Raw genomic sequence first — 22177 nt, forward strand, 5'->3', positions numbered from 1 at the left:
TTCCCCAGGAAGAAATGAAAATGTCCTACCCTCGTAATTTCCCATTTATAATATCAAAACTTACAACCTGCTGTATATCTTAACAACAGCCATGATCTGATCAAATAGTGGGGCAGGCTCAAGGGGCCAAATGGCCGACTCCTGTTCCTGAGTCCTACGTTTAACTATCTTATAATGTGCAATACACCTAATAACCCCTCCATTGTCCACTTCAAATTTATAACAGCAAATACCAGTCCGTCAAACTTAACACTACAGTTTATAAAGACTTAAGCTATTAACGCAGTTCTGCTTTTACACTCCCCCCACCCCCCCAACCCAAGTGTTTCCATATATTTAACGATATCCTAAAGGTTCATTCACTTCTGCTCCTGGGACCATCCCAAAGGTATGACAAAGCTCTCCAGAATTCACTTTAATTCTCAGTATTCTAGCTGTTCTCCAAGCTCCAAGATTTTATGGTGGTCCTTCCAATAGCTTTTGGCTAAACAACCCTCCAGCTTCTCTTTAAGGCCCCCAAACTGCTGGCTCCTCAGTCCAAGCGTGGGCTTCACTGCCTTCTTGCTGAGGGATTTAAACATTAGGAACACCCCTAGTTCCTAATGGCCCTCTAGGCTTCCAGTTCCACAGCTGGTTCACGGCTCCTGGTTCCACAGCTGACTGCTTCCAAGCGAACTGCAGACTATGTGCTTTCTATGAGAAACACAGTAGAAATATTCAATCTTGATAACAGCACACTGCTGAATTCCATGTCCAGGAATCACATTCCATTGATGATGCAAATATAACAGCTCGCAGTATTTTCTGAAAGTTTTCTTCTTACAATAATTATAGTCCAAAGTTCCTTCTGCAAGAGGAGAGTCCTCATTGCTGTTCATATGTGTATTTTAAAATTTCAGTTTGAAAATCCACCTGTTCAGAGTTCACCTTTTGAGTTTTATTTTCTTCCATGTTTGTAGTTTCTCCATTGTTTAAATCCAAAAGCAATATATAAGTACATAAGACATAGGAGCAGAAATTAGGCTAATTGGCCCATTGAGTCTGCTCCGCCATTCAATCATGGCTGATAAGTTTCTCAACCCCATTCTCCCGCCTTCTCCCCGTAACCTTTGATCCCCTTACCAATCAAGAACCTATCTATCTCGGTCTTAAATACACTCAATGACCTGGCCTCCACAGCCTTCTGCAGCAATGAATTCCATAGATACACCACTCTCTGGCTAAAGAAGTTTCTCCTCATCTCTGTTCTAAAAGGTCTTCCCTTTACTCTGAGGCTGTGCCCTCAGGTCCTAGTCTCTCCTACTAATGGAATCATCTTCCCCACGTCCACTCTATCCAGGCCTTTCAGTATTCTGTAAGTTTCAATCAGATCCCCCCTCATCCTTCTAAGCTCCATCGAGTATAGACCCAGAGTCCTCAAACATTCCTCATATGTTAAGCATTTCATCCCAGTCAATTCCGCATTTAACGTGTCTTTTTCATGCTCAGTTGGACGTGGAACTTCATTTTTAAGTTCATTTCCCAGACTCAAACATTTTGGATTCTCTTTTGAGATAACAAGTTCAGAAAGGCTTCTTTTCGTGCCAATAACTCATTCCTTCATTGGTCAAAATCTTCTTTAGCCATTTCAAGAATGTTGTTCAAATGTGCTTTATGTTCAAGTAAAAAGGTTTGATATTCCTATTTGGAGCATATGGAATTTTATGCTTCAGAAACAGAGGTATTGAGAACAAAAGCAGGGAAATTATGCCGAGAGTTTATAAAGCTCTGGTGAGGCCACAAGAGAATACTGAGTCCAGTTCTGGTCACCACATTTAGGAAGGATGTGAGGGTCCTTGAGAGATTTACCAGAATGGTTCCAGGGATGAAGAATTTTAGCTACAAGGTTAGGTTGGATAAACTGGGGTTGTTCTCCTTACAGCAAAAGATGTCGAGGGGAGACTTGATGGTGTACAAGATTATGACAGGTTTAGATAAGGTGGACAAAGAAAACCTGTTCCCATCAGTTGTTGGTACAAGGATGAGGGGAACAGCTTGATACTTTTTCGTCAAGAGATTCAGAGGGTTGTGAAGAAGAACTGTTTTATGCAGTAAGTGGTAATGATCTGGAACTGGCTGCCTATGAGGGGGTGGAAGCAGTGACGATGAACGATTTAACAAGGGAAATGGATGGGCACCTGAGGGAAATAAACATGAAAGGATACAGGGATAGAACAGGGCAATGGGCGTGACTGGTTTGCCCTACAAGAATAATTCCAGGACTAAGAGCATTTAACCCTCAGGAAAGGCTGAGGTGCTTTTCTCTAGAAGAGAGAAGACTGAAGGGTGACCTGATGGAAGTCTTTAAGATTACGAAGGAATTCAATAATCCAACAGAGATTTCATGAGAAACCTCTTTACCCAGCGAGTGGTGAGAATGTGGAACTCACTACCACAGCGAGTGGTTGAGGCGAATAGCATGAACACATTTAAAGGGAAGCTGGATACATACATAAGGGAGAAAAGAATAGAAGGATATGCTGATGGGGGAGATGAAGAGGGATGGGTGGAGGCTCATGTGGAACATAAATACTGACACAGACCAATTGAACCGACTGGCCTGGCCCGGTGCCGTAGACTCAAAGGAACAGAGACAAATGTATTTATCTGAGATCTATCTGTAGTGGTAGGAAAAACAACATTTCAATCCAGGATAAAATAAATGTCCTTCATCAGCTTTGTGGATCATTTCAGTAAAAATGTGACCTCCCAGGCTCAAAGAGCATCAGCCCACTGGAAGAAAAGTCATGATACTGGCCAGTCCAGCAGAAACCCTCCAACCCTCCCACTTCACCAAGTGTCACAATGAACATGATTCAGTCTGGAATGTGATTAACAGCTGCAATAACAGCAGAATCCAACTTCTGTCATCACTTGTGAACTCGCTGGTGCTTACAAAGGTAGGTTGACCGACTGAATCTCTTCCACACTCAGAGTAGGTGAACAGCCTCTCCCCAATGTGAAGTTGCTGGTGTCTCAGCAGGCTTGATGAATCAATGAATGCCTTACCACACTCGGAGCAGGTGAACGGCTTCTCCCCAGTGTGAAGTCGCTGGTGTGCCTGTAAGTGAGATAACCGACTAAATCCCTTCCCACACTCAGAACAGGTGAATGACCTCTCCCCAGTATGAATTCGCTGGTGTGTCAGCAGGTCGAATGAAGTAGCGAATGCTTTTCCACACTCAGAGCAGGTGAATGGCCTCTCCATGGTGTGAACTCGCTGGTGTCTGAGCAGGTGGGATGAATGAGTGAATCCCTTCCCACACTCACAGCGGGTGAACGGTCTCTCTCCAATGTGAGTGCGTCGATGAATTTCCAGCTGAGATGGAGATCTGAATCCATTCCCACAATCCTCACATTTCCACAGTTTCTCCATGGTTCAGGTCTCCTAACCTGTCTGCAGGTTCGTTGATCAGCTGAGACGTCCACACACAGCACATGTACAGTCTCTCCCAGCTGTAAGTGGTAATGTTCTTACAGGCTGTGTAGCTGGTTGAAGCTCTTTCCACAGTCAGTTCACTGGAACATTCTCACTCGGGTTTGTGTCTTGGCGCTTTCTCAGTCACACTGATGTTTAAAATCTTCTGAAGCAGACAAACATTTCTCCTTCAAGATTCAGAGGCCAATGACATTCATGTCCCAATAATTGAGCGACTCTGTTCCATTTAGTTTGATTCTCATGTCTGTAAATGCTCCCTTCTAATATCCTGTAAAAATTTACAAACATCATCACAGGATAGAAACTAGAATTGCCTGTTCTTAATTTCTTTGGAACATTATTTCCTTTCTTGTTCTCCCAATAGCTATGTAAATAGCTATCCCACACACACTTCCTCCTTTACCTGGAATATTTAGTAGTTTTGGTCTCCTACCTAAGGAAGAATGTACTTGTGCAGGGGGTGTGCAGCGAAGGTTCACCAGACTAATGCCTGCGGGACAGGATTTTCCTGTGAGGAGGGATTGAGGAAACTGGGCCTCTATTCCCCAAAGCTTCAAAGAGTCATCTCATATAACAACACTAGACATATCTTTGTTGTTACGATTCCCGTGGAGACCAATAACATTAAAATAAACAAATTCCCAGACAAACCCAACGGAGTAAACTGAAGGACAAGGTTTAGCTTTTGAAGAACATGCTGAACAATCAAACTAAAATCAGGATCAATGAAGCATGAATTGAGGGATAAATAATACTCGGATAGGATAAATTTGACTTTAAACAGTTTATACAATAAAATCAGGTTCCACAAAATCACCAGCATTCCGCCCTCAGCATACTTGGCACTAATTCCAGTTACAGAGTCCCACAACTCTGTATTTCCCAGGGGGAGGGAAAGAAAGTGTTTTACTCACAGATGTTGAACAGAGGAGGAAGTTTCAGTGTCTGTGTGAAGTTAATCACAAATGTTGTGTGGTTTAAAATCAAACTACATTGGAAGATAATTTGTAAACTTCCCCTCCCTCACCTGCCAGCCCAGCGCGCAGGCGCAGAAAGCGCTGCTGACCCGAGCTGTCTGGAGCACGCGCAGTGCAGCTGCCGCCAGCGGTCACTCTCGTCCCCTTTCTGGACCAGCCGCCGTAGACAGGGGGGGAGTTCGCCGAGCAGCTTCTCGCTCTGGTCGGAGACGTCAACCCGGTTACAGAAACAAAACTTGCTGGAAAAACTCAGCAGGTCTGACAACTTCTGACAAGAAGAGTCACCTGGACTCGAAACGCTTGCTCTTCCTCTCCGCAGAGGCTGTCAGACCTGCTGAGTTTTTCCAGCTAATTTTTGTTTTTGTTTCAGATTTCCAGCATCCGCAGTATTTTGCTTTTATCTTGGACGTCAACCAGTTGCCTGGAAACCTTGGCTCGAGGAAGTGGAGGGGGAGGGGGAACAATGGATGGGGGCGGGGCTCCCGTGTCCGCGTACCTGGCCTGCAGACTGCAACCCTAAGGCGTCACCGCGGAGCAGAGGGATTTCTATTGGCTGCCTCGGGCGTCACAATGATTCAGAGGGGCGTTCCCAGCACACAGTATCCCACTGGGAGCAATATCATTGGTGGGCAAAATATCTCACACCCCCAACGTAGGCTCAGGCTACTCTCCTTTATTGCGGTCAGACCCAGGTTAACCAATGGGAAGAGCTGGAGGACCGGAAGGTGGATGGTCTTCCTGCCAATCAGAGCGCGGGCATTGTCCCAATGGCTACACGGAGGTTCCCCGATTGTCTGAATGCAGATGTTGGACAATGAACTTGTAAATTTGCTCGTTACTGACCAGCAAAGCTGCTGCTCCTCTTTGTCTCTGAACTAGCTTCACACAAACGAAAACTTGGTCCCCAGTCCCGTGTCCCATATTTGTGAACAAAACACTTCATTTTCTCCCCCTTTCCATTTCTTTTCTCATTCTGGGGATAAATTGTTGACTGAAGGGAAAGGAAGTGAATCCAGGGAGGGTGCAGACTCTGGAAAGGTTGGCCCAGGTCTCTCTCTCTCTTAAAGACATTGACACCCTTTGCTTGACACGTTTATTTCAAACAAAAACAGAAAATGTAGAGTCGAAGTTTCGAGCCCGTATGACTCCACAGCATTTTGCTTTTATGGCACATTTATTTGCCTGAATAAAAGGATGGCCTCTTTCCCAGCATTTCCAATTAAAGAGGTGGATTCCCCAGGCTATGTCTGACATTTAAGGCGGCAGTAAATGTATATGGGGCAGAGATATGTCGAGCCTTTTTATATGGTAAATGTTTGGTATATTATTTATTGACCTACATTAAATTTCATTTTTAATTATTTCTAGTCTTGTAATATAGTATGCTGTTTCCAGTTTTAGAGTCATTACAGCACAGAAGAAGTGCATTTGGCAACTCGAGTCCATGCCGACTTTCTGGATAACTATTCAGTCAGTCCCATTCTCCTCCTATAAGTTTATTTCCTTCAATGCCCTTCCAATTTCATTTTCAAATCATTGATCATCTCCAGTTCCACCACCAGATAGACGGAGAGTTCCAGGTCATGCACACCCGCTCCTAAATAAAACTCCTCCTTGCATCCTCTCAGTATCTCTGATCAAGTCATGTGGTGTGCATTACCCACATTTTTAATCCAGTAAAAAAAACTATATATTACATAGCTAGCAGCCTGCATGATGATTTCCAGGTCTCTGTGTCCTGGACAGGAAGCAGTGTGCATGGATCTGCTGATCAGCATGAATTGTCACCTTCAGGAGAATTGGATGTATATTCAGTAAAGCAGAGTGAGGATGGAGGTAGAGTATGTAGGACAGAGATTTGCAGCTTTTGGGGAATAAGCGAGAAAGAATGTTCCATAGAAACTGGAGTTGTCTGTTCTGAATTTCTATCCTGCATTGACAGTGATGACTTTTGTAAACTCCTTTTACAGGGCATTAGGGCATGTGTATAAGGGAAACTCAAAACAAATTTTGTGTCAATATCTGACACAGTCACTCTATTCTTGAGGACCTAAATATCATCAACCCTTTGTATGTGCAAGGAGAAAGTTTGTCTTCTGTCTGTGGGAAAACATTTTAAGCATCAATGGGACTGGAAAAGCACCGAGGCACACACATACGCCTGAATGAGAGTGTTCCAGCGCACTGACTGTGAAAATGGCTTTAACCAGTTATACTCTGAAAAAACATTGCACCATTCACAGCGGGGAGAGATTGTACTCATGTTCTGTGTGAGGACGAAGCTTCCACTGAACGGTTAACCTGGAGAGGCACAAGGACACCCGCACCATGGAGAAACCATGCAAATGTGGAGATTGTGGGAAGGGATTCTGCACCCCATCTGCACTGGAAATTCATCAACGCATTCACACTGGGGAGAGGCCATTCACCTGCTCTGACTGTGGGAAGGGATTCAGTGATTCATCTGCTCTCCTGGCACACCAGCGGGTTCATACCGGGGAGAGGCCCTTCATCTGCTCTGCATGTGGGATGGGATTCCCTCAGTCATCCAACCTGATGACGCAGCAGCGAGTTCACAGCGGGGATAGGCCTTTCATCTGATCTGAGTGTGGGAAAGGATTCACTCAGTTATCTCACCTGCAGACCTACCAGAGAGTTGACACGGGAAGAGGCCATTCACCTGTATGGGACAGGATTAATTCAGTCTTGCAACCTAGTGATGCATCAGTGAGTTCACATTGGGAAGAGGCCGTCCACCTGCGAATGTGGGATTCAGAGAAGGAATTCAGAGATTCATCCACCCTGCTGAGAGTCCAGCGAGTTCATACTGGTGAGAGGCCCTTCAACTGCTCCATGTGTGGGATGGGTTTCAGTCAGTTATCCAGTCTGCTGAGACACCAACAAGTCACACCAGGGAGAGGTTGTTCACCTGCTCTGAGTGTGGGAAAACATTCACTCAACTATCCAGTCTACTGAGACACCAAAGAGTTCACAAGTGATGACTGGGGTTGGGTTCTGCTGCTCTTGTTGCTGTTAATTACATCCCGGACTGAGCCATGTTCATTCCAACAGTTGGTGAAGCGGGAGCATTGGAGGTTTTCTTTCTGCTGGACTGGCCAGTCTCACGACTTTGTTTGTTGCAGGCTGATGTCCTTTGAGCCTGGGAGTGCAGGTTTCCACTGAAATGATCCACAAAAGCTGATGAAGTACATTTATTTCATCCTGGGTAATAAATCGTGTTTCAAGTACATTGTCTCTGTTCCATTGAGTCCACAGCACTGGGCCAGGCTGTCGGCTCAATTGGTCTATGTCAGTACTTATGCTCCACGAGCCTCCAACGACCCCTCTTCATCTCCCCCCATTAGCATATCCTTCTACTCCTTTCTCCCTCATGTATCTGGCTTCCCCTTAAATGTATTCATGCTGTTCACCTCAACCACTCACTGTGGTCATGAGTTCCACATTCTCAATACTCGCTGGGTAAAGAGGTTTCACATGAAATCCTGATTGGATCATTGAACCCCTTCATAATCGTAAAGACTTATATCAGGTCACCCTTCAGTCTTCTCTTTTCTAGAGAAAAGCAGCCCCAGCCTTTCCTAAGGGTTAAATGCTCTCAATTCTGGTCTGATCCTTGTGAACATTTTTGGCACTTTCTGTGGTGCCTGTCTCCTTTTTCTAAATGAAGATCACAAATGTTGACAGTCCCCCCAGTGTAGTCTAACCATGGTTCTAAACAAGTTGAACATAACCTCCCTGCATTTCAATTCTGTCCCTCTCAAATAGGAATTCTCTATGTGGGCACCACACTGGAGGAAAACTGTGAATTTTTTCAAGAGGGTGAGAAATGTACTAGAATGGTACCAGGGATGAAGGGGCTTGGAGGAAGATTCAGTCATGGTTTGCAAAAGAGAATTGGATCATTATCTGAAGAGTAAACATTGACAGGGTTATAGGGAAAAGGTAGCAGAATGCCACTATGTTAGCCACTCTTGCAGAGGAGCTCACACAAACAGGGTGGGCTGAATGGTCTCTTTCAGTTTTGTGACAATACCATGATTCTAGAACACCGGTTAGCCAATTCTATTCAACAGACAAACAGATGGTGGGTAGCACTCTCACCTCTGAGTCAGAAGATGGGGAGTTCAAATCCCCAGCCCAGATACTCAAGCCTCCCTAACCCAGGGCCAACACTCCCGGTGCCAGCACTGAGTGAGAGCTGTGCTATTGGAGGGACCATCTGATGAGTGAGCCATTAATCCAAGGTTCCCATCTGCCCTGTAAAATATTGAATGGCCACAATTGGAAGGAGAGCAGGAGGGGGAAGAATTCACCCCGCCTCCCGCATCCTTCCCCCCCTCCCCCACCCCCCACCTCCCCAATCAACATCAGTAAAAACAGAACACTGGCCATTATCACATTGCCAACTGTGGGGGTTTGCTGTGCACAAATTGGCTGTCATGTTTCCTACAGTGACATTTCTTGATTGGCACTGAAACGCTTTGAGGCTCCCTGAGGTGAAAGGCCCTATATAAATGCAAGTTTCTTTTTTAAATCAACACGGTCCTATCCTTACAGGCAGATCATCCAGCAGACTAGGAGCCAGCAGGGGTGACTAAGGGGGTGTGGGAAAGGAACTCTCAGTATCGACCGAGGCTGCTTCCCTTCACAGGCCACTGAATACATTGTGGGAACCGGCCATTTAAAGAGGGTGCCTTGACTTGGTCACCTGAGAATCCAGCCCTTTCCGCCTGTGTAATGCAGGCTGAAAATAGACATCAGGACTGATCAATTTACTGAAACAACCTCTGCCATTGAAGATGGGCAAAGGCAATATTCTCTCTGCTGTTATTCTGTTTGTCTCTAAACAATTTATCTCACAAACAAACGGACAGATTTTACCGGGACTTGGTATACTGACAGCATATGGATCATGGAGGAACTAATTCATTTTTGGCAAAGACCGGATCTTGGAATTTTTCCAAGGATCTGTTCACCTTGGGAGAATTGACTTTTTCTTCCCAATTGTTGTGGTTTGTTTTATTTCGAATGGTGATTGTTTTAAAATATTGTGGATTGTCTCCACTGCTGGGGTGGAATTTACCACAGTTGTCAAAATATCAACAAGAGTTTTCACAGCAGCTTGTTGAATATGGATTCGCCTGATGCCTCTTCAGTGAGATGACGCTGTTAAGAAAAACATTTACTTTTTTCAGTTTTGTAGTAACAGAGCATGTTTTAATCCCTAACAAAAACAAAAATACCTGGAAAAACTCAGCAGGTCTGACAGCATCTGCAGAGAGGAACACAGTTAATGTTTCGAGTCCGTATAACTCTTCAACAGAGTTAAGGAAAAATAGAAAAGAGGTGACATATAAGCTGGTTTAAGGGTGGGGGTTGGAATGGTGGAGCTGGATAGAGAGCCAGTGATAGGTGGAGATAACAAAAAGATGTCATAGACAAAAGGACAAAGAGGTGTTGAAGGTGGTGATATTATCTAAGGAATGTGCTAATTAAGGGTAGAAAGCAGGACAAGCAAGGTACAGATAGCCCTATTGGGGGGGTGGGATCAAAAAAGGCTAAAAGGTAGAGATAAAATGGATTTAAAAATAACGGAAATAGGTGGGAAAAGAAAAATATATATAAATGATTGGAAAAGGGGGGGATCGGGAAGGGAGTGGGGATGGAGGAGAGAGTTCATGATCTAAAGCTGTTGAACTCAATATTCAGTCCGGAAGGCTGTAAAGCGCCTAGTCGGATGATGAGGTGCTGTTCCTCCAGTTTGCATTGAGCTTCACTGGAACATTGCAGCAAGCCAAGGACAGACATGTGGGTATGAGAGCAGGGTGGTGTGTTGAAATGGCAAGTGACAGGGAGGTCTGAGTCATGCTTGCAGACAGACCGAAGTTGTTCTGCAAAGCGGTCACCCAGTCTGTATTTGGTCTCTCCAATGTAGAGGAAAGCGCATTGGGTTTGTTTGTCTGTCTGTAACAATATATATTCAAAAACTAATGAATGGATTTGAATAAAACATGGTACACAATAAGGTTATGGCCTAAGGAACATTAGATTCAGTGAACATGTGGAACAGATCCAGATCCTGAATTTTTTTATATTCGTACGTAAGGCCCGGTTTTCTGTAGGCAAATGGAATTTGTCCAGGCATTGCACCTTTTGAGTTAAAGGAAAGCTTGGGGGACAATTGTTGCAGATGCAGACCCCATGGCAACCAGTCAACTTGCCATTTTTGAATTTGAATAAAAGCTTTGGGTAACTGTTCCCTGATGCATTCTCCATGGCAATGCCTCAACCAATCAGAGTCCACTTGCCAACCCTGTTTCTCAGACAGTATAAACTGTAGTTTCCTTTGAAATTTGGTATTCTTGCATCTATCTTGATGAGTGCAAGACAAAAAGCTTCAACAGCATGTCTTTTTTTCAGTAATATTCAAATTTACAAAGAAGTTTTGTCAACATAGGGAGAAATGTTTTTTTTCCCCAACAATATATTGTAAACAATGATTACAAATTGCCTGAAAATTCACAAACATTTGCACTGGCAAATTTGTTAATTTTATTGTGAAGTGTTCCCAATCCAGAACATTTCCAGAAATGAAGATCATTTATATACATGTCACAAAAAATTCTGTTTAGGAAATCACAAGACCGGTTGTTTCTGCTTACCCCACAATGATAAAGGATTGTGCAATCATCAGCTAATCTCACATTCCCAATGAAATGTGTAGCCTGGTGTCAGCTGATAATGTATTGAGAAAACACTGATGTAATCTAATGACATAATTACGGTAAAATGTGATGACATCAGCAGATTAAGCAATCCCAATGGAATGGTGTGACGTCAGCTTGATCTTAGACAAAAGCGGTGTGTTCGGAAATGTGCAGAACTGGATCAGTTTTCTTCAGTAGAGAAAGTCTGCTGCCCTGTGAAGCTCCCTGGGATGTTTAAAGGTGCACTATAAATATAGGTTGGTTTTGTTGTGATGCTTGAATTATTTTCAGGGGATTGCCGTTATTGTTAAGTAGTCAAACGCTTCCTTGGTGTGTCCAGGGAGAGCTATGGGAAGGCTGTTGACTATAATCGGCCATGTCTGGCTTCAATGTTTAAACATACAGGCATTGTTATATCAGTTACTCGGAGCTAAAGAGAAACCTATCTCTTTAAATACATATACAGGGAAGAGGCTGAAATGAAATCTATACCTTTTAACCTGCACAAAAGCAAGATGCTCAGTTTAACAGGCAACAGAAGGAGTGCACTCGGCCCATCATGCCCCTGCCATCTCTTTGAAAGGCCTCTCTGATTCATCTTACGGCTTTGCTCTTTTCCAACAGCCCTGCAAGTTCTTCCCTTTCAAGTATTTACCCTTTGGAAGTTTACTATTGAATCTCTTTTGAGGTGGATCAGAACAACTCGCTGTGTGAAAAAGGAAGATCTCATCGCCCCCCTCTGGCTCCTTGGCTAATTACCTTAGAGTTTCTCACTTTCTGTTAAAGAACCTGCCAATCCCTCTCACCCACTTTCCCGAAAATGCATAAATCTAATCAGGAAAAGTCCAGCACAATCAAATACTTCTACTGATAAAAGTTTATTAATGAGACAGAACATAGTTAAAAACAAGACAAAAAATGACTTAATGATCAAAGACAACCAGAATAAAAGGATGTGCACAATGTTCTGGACCTAAACAGTTTCTCTTTAATTCATCTGTTCCCTGCCCTCTTTGTGGAACACCTCTGCTCAGTCCACAAGCAGGACCCTGACCTTCCATTATAATTCACCACCTTGCTCTCATGCTCACATTTCTGTCCTTGGCCTGCTGCAATGTTCCCAAAAAGCCCAACGCAAGCTGGGCGAACAGCACCTCATCTTCCGAGTAGGCACTTTGCAGCCTTCTGGAATCAACACTGAGTTCAACAACTTCAGACTGTCAACTCTGTGCTCCATTATGATTTTTCTTTTTGCCAAGTGCCGGTCTGCATCTTGTTTTCATGTTTTTGCTTTCAGACAGAGTTGTCCTTTATTCTGCCATTAACACTTACTCTGGCCCAATGCTTTGTTTCTTTGCTACAACCATTACCATTCCCCTTGCCTTTTGTTCCATGACATTTTTTCATTTAATTTTGCCCGCCCTCTAACCAATCCCTGACTTTCCTGTTTGTTCTACCTGGCCCTCCCACCATTCTCAGCAGCATCAAACCCATCACATTTCTCCCTCTCTTTAATTCTGACCAAGAGTCACAATGGATTTGAAGCATTAACAAAACATCTCTTCAAAGATGCTGCCAGACCTGCTGAGTTTTTCCAGCACTCTCTGTATTTATTTTAGATCTACCTGAAATGGTAAGGAAACATTATTTACTATCCAGAATAAAACACATCTACTTTATCTGCTTTTGTGGATCATTTCAGTGGAAATGTGAACTCCCAGGCTCAAAGAGCATCAACACACTTGAAACAAAGTTTTGAGACCGGCCAGAAAGAAACCCTCCAACCCTCCCACTTCACCAACTGTCAGAATAATAATAAATAAACGTAATAAATGCTGGTCTGGCCAGCAATGTCCAAATCCCATGTACAAATATTTTTTTTTAAAAATGCACATGGTTCACTCCTGGATGTGATTAACAGCAGCAATAACATCAGAATCCAACTCCTGTAATCACTTCTGAACTTGGTGTCTAAGCAGGTGAGATGACTGAGTGAACCCCATCCCACATTCAGAGCAGGTGAGTGGCCTCTCCCGGTGTGAACTCACTGGTGTCTCAGCAGGTGGGATGACTGAGTGAATCCTTTCCCACACTCAGAGCAGGTGAATGGTCTCTCCCCGGTGTGAACTCGCTTGTGTGTCTGCAGGTGGGATGAATGAATGAATTGCTTCCCACATTCAGAGCAGATGAATGGCCTCTCCCCAGTGTGCACACGCTTGTGTTTCTGGAGATCAGATGAATGAATGAATTGCTTCCCACATTCAGAACAGGTGAATGGCCTCTCCCCAGTGTGAACTCGCTGATGTCTCAGCAGGAGGCATGACTGAGTGAATCCCTTCCCACATTCAAAGCAAGGAAACGGCCTCTCCCCAGTGTGAACTCGCTTGTGTGCCTGCAGGTGAGATGAATGACTGAATCACTTCCCACATTCAGAGCAGGGAAAGGGCCTCTCCCTAGTGTGAACTCGCTCGTGTTTTCAGAAGTCGGATGAATTACTGAATCGCTTTCCACATTCAGAGCAGGTGAATGGCCTCTCCCCGGTGTGAACTCGCTGGTGTGTCTGCAGGTGGGTAAACTGAGTGAATCCCATCCCACACTCAGAGCAAGTAAATGGCCTCTCCCCAGTGTGAACTCGCTTGTGTTTCTGGAGGTCGGATGACTGACTGAATCGCTTCTCACAATCAGAGCAGGTGTACGGCTTCTCCCCAGTGTGAACTCGCTGGTGTGTCTTCAGGTGGGATGAATGACTGAATCGTTTCCCACATTCAGAGCAGGTGAACGGCTTCTCCCTGGTGTGAACTCGCTGGTGTGTCTGTAGGTGGGATGACTGAGTGAATCCCATCCCACACTCAGAGCAGGTGAATGGCCTCTCCCCAGTGTGAACACGCTTGTGTTTCTGGAGGTAGGATGAATTACTGAATTGCTTCCCACATTCAGAGCTGGCGAATGGCCTCTCCCTGGTGTGAACTCGCTTGTGTCTGTAGGTGGAATGAATGACTGAATCCCTTCCCACATTCAGAGCAGGTGAAGGCCTCTCCCCAGTGTGAACTCGCTGGTGTGACTGCAGTTGGGATAACTGAGTGAAACCCTTCCCACAATCACAGCAGGTAAATGGCCTCTCCCCACTGTGACCACGTTGATGAATTTCCAGCTGTGATGGGTATTTGAATCCCTTCCCACAGTCCCCACATATCCAAGGTTTCTCCATGGTGCGAGTTTCCTTGTGTGTAACTCCCAGTTCAATGATCAGTTGAAGACTTATCCACAGACAGAACACAGGTATGGTCTATCCATGTTAATAGCATGATGTTTTTTCAGGCTGTGAACTGGCTAAAGCTCTTTTCACAGTCAGTGCACTGCAACAATCTCACTCAGGTGTGTTTGTGTGTCTCAGTACTTTTCTCGTCACACTGACATTTATAATCTCTTGAAGCAGGCAGAAAGGAAAAACATTTCACCTTCTAGATTCAAAGGCCAGTGATATTCAGGTCCCATGAATCAAACGATTGTCAGATCTTGATGTAACATTTGGTTTGAGATTTCTGTCTGCAACTCCTCCCCTTTTAATATCCTGTGAAAAGAGTTTACAAAAGCCATCACTGTCAGTACAGGATAGAAATTCAGAACAGGCAATTCTAGTTTCTATTGAACAATCTTTCGTCTGTCATTCCCCAATAGCTGTAAATCTCCGATCCACACAATCTCCATTCTCACTCTGCTGTATCTACTATACCCCCAGTAGTGCTTGACTAAAAATGTGTGTAATGTACAGTACTCTATTAGATGATTAGAGATACATGGGGCTGTGAGGGGGAACTTTATTTTGACAGCCAGTGGTAATGACCTGGAGCTTGCTGCCTACGAAGTCACCTGAAGGAAATAAATTTGCAGGGTAATGGCGATATATAGGTGGAATGGGATCGACTGGATTGCTCTCCAGAGTATCTGCATGGGCTCCAATTGCCAAATGGACTCCTTCTCTGTCGTAACTCTATGGCTGGAAATATATAATGTAGCTACAGAGCTGCATTACAAGGCCAGAAATAATAAATTAACTTAATTACTGAACCATAAATAATTTATTTAATATGTACCATATAACACTAGACATATCTCGGTCCAATAGTAATTTACTGCCGCTCTAAATGTCAGCCATCTCCTGGGGAAGCCACCCCTTTAATTGTGAACATTAGGAAAGAGGCCATCCTTTTAGCCAGACAAATAAATGTGTCATGCTGAGGGAGGAAAGGATATCAATGTCTTTGAGAGAAAGAGCGAGATCTGGGCCAACCTTTCCAGAGTCTGCGCCCTCCCTGGATTCACTTCTTCTCCCTTCAGTTCCTGCAATTCAACTATTTAAACCAAGAATTAGAAAATAAATGGAAAGGGGGAAAAAGAAAGTGTTTTACTCACAGATATTGAATTCAAGAGGAGTTTACGTCTATGTGACGCTCAATCTCCATTGACACAAAACCCGCGCTCTTACTGCCGGAAGGACCAGCGCTCTTCCGGTCCTCCAAAGCTTCCCATTGGTCAATCTCCCGCAGGAAGACAATGAGAGGATACGATCCCACGTGGAGGCTGCAGAGACTTTGACCTCTAGACGCGCTCAGCTGTTGTCCAATCCGCAGCATTTTGCCTCCCGAACCAGTGGTAATGCTCCCAATGGGGAACTGTGTGCTCGCAACGCAGTTTATTGTGACGTCCACGATTCCGCGGAGCAAAGCGATTCCTATTGGCCTGAATCGCGGTGATGTCGCACCCATTGTTCTCCCTGCCCCGACATCTTCTCCAGCCAAGATTTCCGGGAACCGGCAGCGAGAAGCTGCTCGGCTCCCCCAATCTACAGCGGATGACTGGTCCAGAAAGAGGCAGTCGTACTGTGCCTGCTCCGGTCAGCTCATTCAGCAGCTCTTTCTGCTCCTGCGTGCTGGGCACCCAGCTGACGGGGAGGGAACTTTGCAAAATGTCTTCCCCTTATTTTCTTCCAAGTTTAAGTTAATCAGCAGAGCATTTGTTTTTCGTTTCACACACAATCGAAAACGTCCTCCTCTGTCTAAACGATCATCAAACCTGCTGAGACACTAGCAGGTTCACACTGGGGAGAAGCCATTCACCTGCTCCAAGTGTGGAAAGGGATTTAATCAAACATCCAGCCTGCTGACACACCAGCAAATTCACACTGGGGAGAGACCATTCATTTGCTCCATGTGTGGGAAGAGATTTAATTAATTATCCTATCTGGTGAAACACCAGCAAATTCACTGCTCTGATTCTGCTGCTGTTAATCAAATTCAGGAGTGAACCTTGTTAATTATAATATTGGGGAAGTGTTGATGATACTTCTGCCAACTACAGTAACTGGAGTTAACAGAATTTGCATTTATATAACTCCTTTCACAGCCTTAGGACATACACAGTAAGCCTCCACAAACAGCAATGTGATCATGACCAGAGTTGATCTGTTTTAGTCAGAGTGGTTGAGGATGAAATATTGGCCTCACGGGGGAAAGCTCCCCTGCGCTCTTTCAGGAGGTTTAGCAGGGTAATTAGGAAATCTCAATGTAATCAGGCAGAGTCAACGTGGTTTTGTGAAAGGGAAATCATGTTTGATTGATTTATTGGAGTTCTTTGAGGAAGTAACAAGCAACAAGGTAAGGGGAACCTGTGGATTTGCTGTGCTTAGATTTCCAGAAGGCATTTGATAAAGTGCCACATCAAAGGTTACTGAACAAAATAGGAGCTCATGGTGTAAAGGGTGTTACAGATCATTTATGGGGTACAACTCATTTGACCCGATGTTCCCTGATTGTGAATTATCCAGTAAATCATTTGGTTCACGCTAGACTCAGCCATTGGGCAAGACTGAACACTTCGATGGTAAATTCAGAAGATTTGTTAACAATGAAAAGGTAACAAATTAAGAAGGTAGAAAACAAGGTTTCAAATAACAGTAAAAGGAAACAGCTCAACAACTGAACAGACTTCTCATGTCTTCCTCAGGTAAACAAGCTGAAGGTGTGAAGTGATGATTGGTCGTGAACAATCGATCTTTCAGAATCCTGTCCTGGACACTCAATACATGAAGAACATGCCAGCAAAATGGCTTCTCCAAGTCTTCATTTTACCCCCTTAACTCATAGTTTCTTATCTCGACTTAGTCTAACTGTCAAATAAGTTGGACTAGCCATATAAATACTGTGGCTACAAGAGCAGGTTAGGAGCTAGGGATCCTGCAGTGTGTAATTCACCTCCTGACTCCCCAAAACCTGTCCATCATCTGCATGTCAGGAATGTGATGGAATACCCGCCACTTGCCTGGATGAGTGCAGCTCTAACAATGCTCAAGAAGCTTGTCACCATCCAGGACAAAGCTCCCCACTTGATTGGCACCCCACCCACAAACATTCACTCCCGCGACCACCGATGCACAGTAGCAGCAGTGTGCACCATATGCATTGCAGGAACTCACCAAGGCTCTTTAGACAGGACCTTCCAGTGTGGGTGTACCTACACCACATGGACTGCAGCTGTTCAAGAAGGCAGCTCAACACCACCTTCTCTAGGGCAATTAGTGATGGGCAACAAAAAATTGGTTAACTTAACTGCCTGTTATTTATTATTGATTTTTCACATATGTGAACATCTTCCCATCTAGTAATACAATATGGTTCCCTTTCACAAAACCATGTTGAAAAACGCTTTATTCATTACCCATCTTTATGTGACTCCGCAGGGTCATGAAGGCTTCAACTTAGCACACCTCATCTTTCTGGAATGCCTTGAGAAACATCATTTTACAATGTACAGTCTCATAATGTACAATTAGTACATTTAAAATTAAAATTACGTGTAAACATTACAGGCTTTCTGTTAAATGTTATTTGTCCAGCCTTTACCAATACATCTAATGATTAATGACTTATCCTTCAACTGTCTCACAATTGAGGCTCACTATTTTGTTCAATCATTCCTGGCTGGTTTCCAATCATGCAGTAACTGGTTAGTTTTAAAATGTCTTCTGGATTAATTCAAAATGGCTGCTTGACCATGTTAGTTTATTATATTAAATAACGTATTGACTCAGATTACAAAACAGTCAAGTCACACTAAAACTATTGATTTTGAAACTACCAACAGTCTCTAGATTGAGGATGAAATATATCGTCCAATATATTGATACTTTGCTATTCAATTTATCTCATTGGTTTCTATTGGGCATCAGAATTGACCTCCTGCTCAGATCAGAAGTATGAACTTGCATTCTCCTAGTGAGGACCTTCAAGTAATGAACGATGAAAATAACGACACTTGTGCTTATCAGTTGTATGAACACAACAATGGTGGAAATAATTCTTAACCAGTTCATTTGCATTGACAACAGTTTGCCACCAGTGGGTTTTGCCATTTCCAAGTTCCTTAATTCCTTTCTCTCACCTCTCATTATGCATCTTAACCACATGTTTGGGAAGCTTCAGTTCCCTTGACAATATCTTTCAGATTCAGGGCCAGTGGGGGTATGGGGTGGCCGAGCTGAATTATGGCCTTCAATGCTCGCTCCTGCATTCCAAACCCGATTCTCAGTTCAGTGACTTTGTGAGTAGGTATGGGGAATAGAACTTCACTTCCAGTCAGGGTCACTTGAGTGGGTTTGAAACAAAAAGTGGTTCTTGCCATGGGGCACCATCATGTCCCATGTTTCATCCACATATCATTCGCAGTGAAACAATAGACCCCTTGGCCTATGTACACGTGGTATTTTTGACCTCATCCTTCCAATTCTTCAAACCCATTTTGCAAGTCGGTGACCGACGATCTAAAGTGAGCTCACAAGCTGGTTTCACCAGATTCTTAACATCACAATGACACATAAAAACTCCACTCTTTTTGTACAACATTCAACGTATGTACCCTAGATTAATAAGGGTATTTGGGTGTGTTAAGTGAGATACGTGGATTCCCTCATCATAGGTACTAATGGAGTCTACTTTATAGACTTCCCATTCAGTGCCTTCCTCTAAGATAAGTAACCATAGTACCACAGGCATGACAGTTCCACACTGGTATTTTCCATCTCCCTTTACCAGGTCAGATAACCCAAGCCGTCAGGCCTTTTCCACTCTACCTAGCATGGCTATAATATAATATAATATAAGTTGAAATGTGGTTACTCTCTATGTCCTCCAGTATTGTTCCTACCTGATCTCACATGTAGATCCCATAGATGGAACATGTAATAGTCTTAGCTGTCTCATTTACTGCCTCATGTTTGTCCCAGATTATACTGCTCATAGTCTTTTGAAATCGTTGCTAAGGGATTGCTTTATCTTTAGTGGTTAAGAGACTTCGGCCTATTTCTTCCACTATCCCTTTCCCTCTTACCCTGTCATCTAACAATGTTGCCTGTAGCTCTGTTCTCATTGCCTCATTATGCTCCATCATACTTTCTATATCAACCCTGTTCCAAATTGCAGTGCCTGCTATGGCACCAATTCCTCAACATACTTCCTTTCCATATTTTCTGATTTCCTTCAACATTATCAAAGTTTTTCTCTCATGTTGCGTTTAGTTCTCCCAGGTCTGACAATTCTCCCTAGGCATTCTGAGCATAGTTCTTGTTCATGAAGTCTTGTATCATCTTTACCATTAACTGCTTAAAGAATTCCTGATATTGTTTGGAACACGGACTTCTGGAAGGGGAATGCCTCTGAACTGTATGAGGACAGGCACAATCTCATCCGCTATGTCATTGTGCAGTTGTTTGTACCTCTGGTAACCACTAACCCATTGATTGGTCCTTTCTTCATTTTAGGGCAATTCAGTTCGATTCCTTTCCTCTGCCTCCTTTTCTATCACCCATACTCCAAGCTGAACTGGGTTATAGACTTTTAACATGTTTGTGGCTCTATGACGCAAGTACCTGGTGGTGCAGCATTGCACTGTTCCCTGATACCTCTTACTTAACTTGGGCCAGTTTCATGCTTTGAGATTCTTCCTAACATAAGGAATACCCATTTTCTGCCCTGGTGACCCAGTGCCTTCAACCAGCCCTTCACCCAATGTGAATGTAGGTATTGCTATGTCACCATAACTCATGCAATTACCACATGGTCGTACAGAACTTGAGTGTTGCTCAAAAAAGTGCTCACCTTGCACTCATCACCACGCTTTACATGATTACCAACATATAAAGGGAAAACAATAATTTATACTGTATAAGAGAGTGCTGATTGGTTGGCAACTGGACACTGTTTGGTAGAGGTGTTGCCATGGAGTGATGCTGACTGACAGTTAACTGCCGGGCATTACTTGAAATTTAAACCAGGCAGGTTGACCCTGATTGGTCAAGGCATTGCCCTGAGGAATAAGTCAGCGAATGGCTGTCACTTATTTTGTTTTGCTGAAACAGGCGCAATTTGTGTTCTTTCTATCAGCTTAGAACAGGGTCGTGTGTATTAATATATGTAGCTTCCAGTACATGCAGATGTGCCAGAATGTGAACCCAACTGATGATCTTAAATTGGTTGTCAGTGTAATTCTTAGCAGGCTGAGGATTATTCAATAATTGTTGTCCAATCATGGAACTACATCGAATGTTGGACACTGTTTTGAGTTGTGTAAGCATGTAAGTAGGTACGGTCTGTGGACCACAGCTGGGACATACTGTTTGATATGATCAACCAGTCTTTTGGGGCGTACAGCCTACATACCTAGCATCACACTGGCACTGAAATTCATATATTACATTACTTATTTGTGTTATAGGCAGAATTTTTGGTTTGACAGCAGCATCCTGTTAGTGGTGAATACCACTCGTGTTGCTACTGCATAATAACAGTGTGAAACAGCTAGTTTCACCTCTTGTTCAAATTTGTGAAATACTTTGCCCTTCCAGGGTAATCTAAGGCAGAATAGGCACTTTTCAGGGCTGAAAGTGGTGGTCTTAGGCCCGTTCAGGATTTTGTGTGATATACAGCATGAAATGCTCTGATCAGGGAAGCCATTATACCGTAGGATGCCTTTTATGCTCTCTATTTCAGCATTAAGCTTGCAAATGGCTTAGCCCCTATTTACAAGACCAATCTTATAGTGCATGGAACTGTACCAATCCCAATGCGTAAGTTGATCAGTGAAGGTAGGCTTGCATTAGACCGTGGTTGAGAATCCCTTGGCAGGTTTCTCAACTAGTAGGTCAAGGAAAGGGAATTCATTTGGCTGCTTCATTTCAAAGGTGAGTTTGGGTGCAGGATGTAGCCCATTAAGACATGTAAGGAAATTATTACATGCAGCTGCGGATTTAAATATAGTGAACTTATTATCCACATATTGGAAATATGCAGTTTGACAACACAATTAACAACTCCACTAAACATGTAACACATCTCTCTGGCCATGTACTGTCAGAAAGTGAGGAGTATGTTCCTCCACATGGTTTCAATTCTGGATTACTTTCATCCCAAATCAAATGGGAAGAGGTATTTGCTGAGTTCAAACTCCTGCATCCTCAACTATCTCATCACAAACCAGCATCAACTGAGGATGCTGAATTCCTGGAAGCGCGATAGCTGATCCAGCACATGATTATTATGAGATTCTGAATGACCAGTCTGATTTTCACATGCAATGCTAATGTCTTACAGCGTTACTTAATCCTGCCTCATTACACATTAACAGACTTAAGTTAGCCTTTTCCCATGTTAGTTCCACAATGTATTGTTTGATGAATCTGTCTTGAATATACTCGATGAACTCATCATCAGTGCTACCTCTGCCAATTCAATTTGTCCAATCTATCTGCTGATTACAATTATCTGCGATTATTAAATTATCTTTCTCACAAATCTGCATTATTTCTTCAATTATTATCAATCCTACCATTTCAATACTGTTAGGTGACATATAAAATACTCTCAACAGTGACTTCTTACTCTTAATTGCATTATCTCCAAACAAGCTGATTCCACATCTTCATCTTCTGAGCCAAGATCATTTCT

At 43.5% G+C, this 22177-nt stretch overlaps 1 protein-coding gene and 1 pseudogene across 1 annotated transcript in view; one reads left to right on the forward strand and one right to left on the reverse strand.

Moving 5' to 3' along the window:
• Positions 1-22177, forward strand: part of LOC121270240 (gastrula zinc finger protein XlCGF8.2DB-like) — a 236152-nt gene that overhangs the window by 197254 nt on the left and 16721 nt on the right. The window lies entirely within an intron of this gene.
• LOC121270235 lies at positions 12992-15705 on the reverse strand (annotated as a pseudogene).

This window comes from Carcharodon carcharias, chromosome 27 (assembly GCF_017639515.1).
Source record: "Carcharodon carcharias isolate sCarCar2 chromosome 27, sCarCar2.pri, whole genome shotgun sequence".
NCBI classification, from domain to species: domain Eukaryota; kingdom Metazoa; phylum Chordata; class Chondrichthyes; order Lamniformes; family Lamnidae; genus Carcharodon; species Carcharodon carcharias.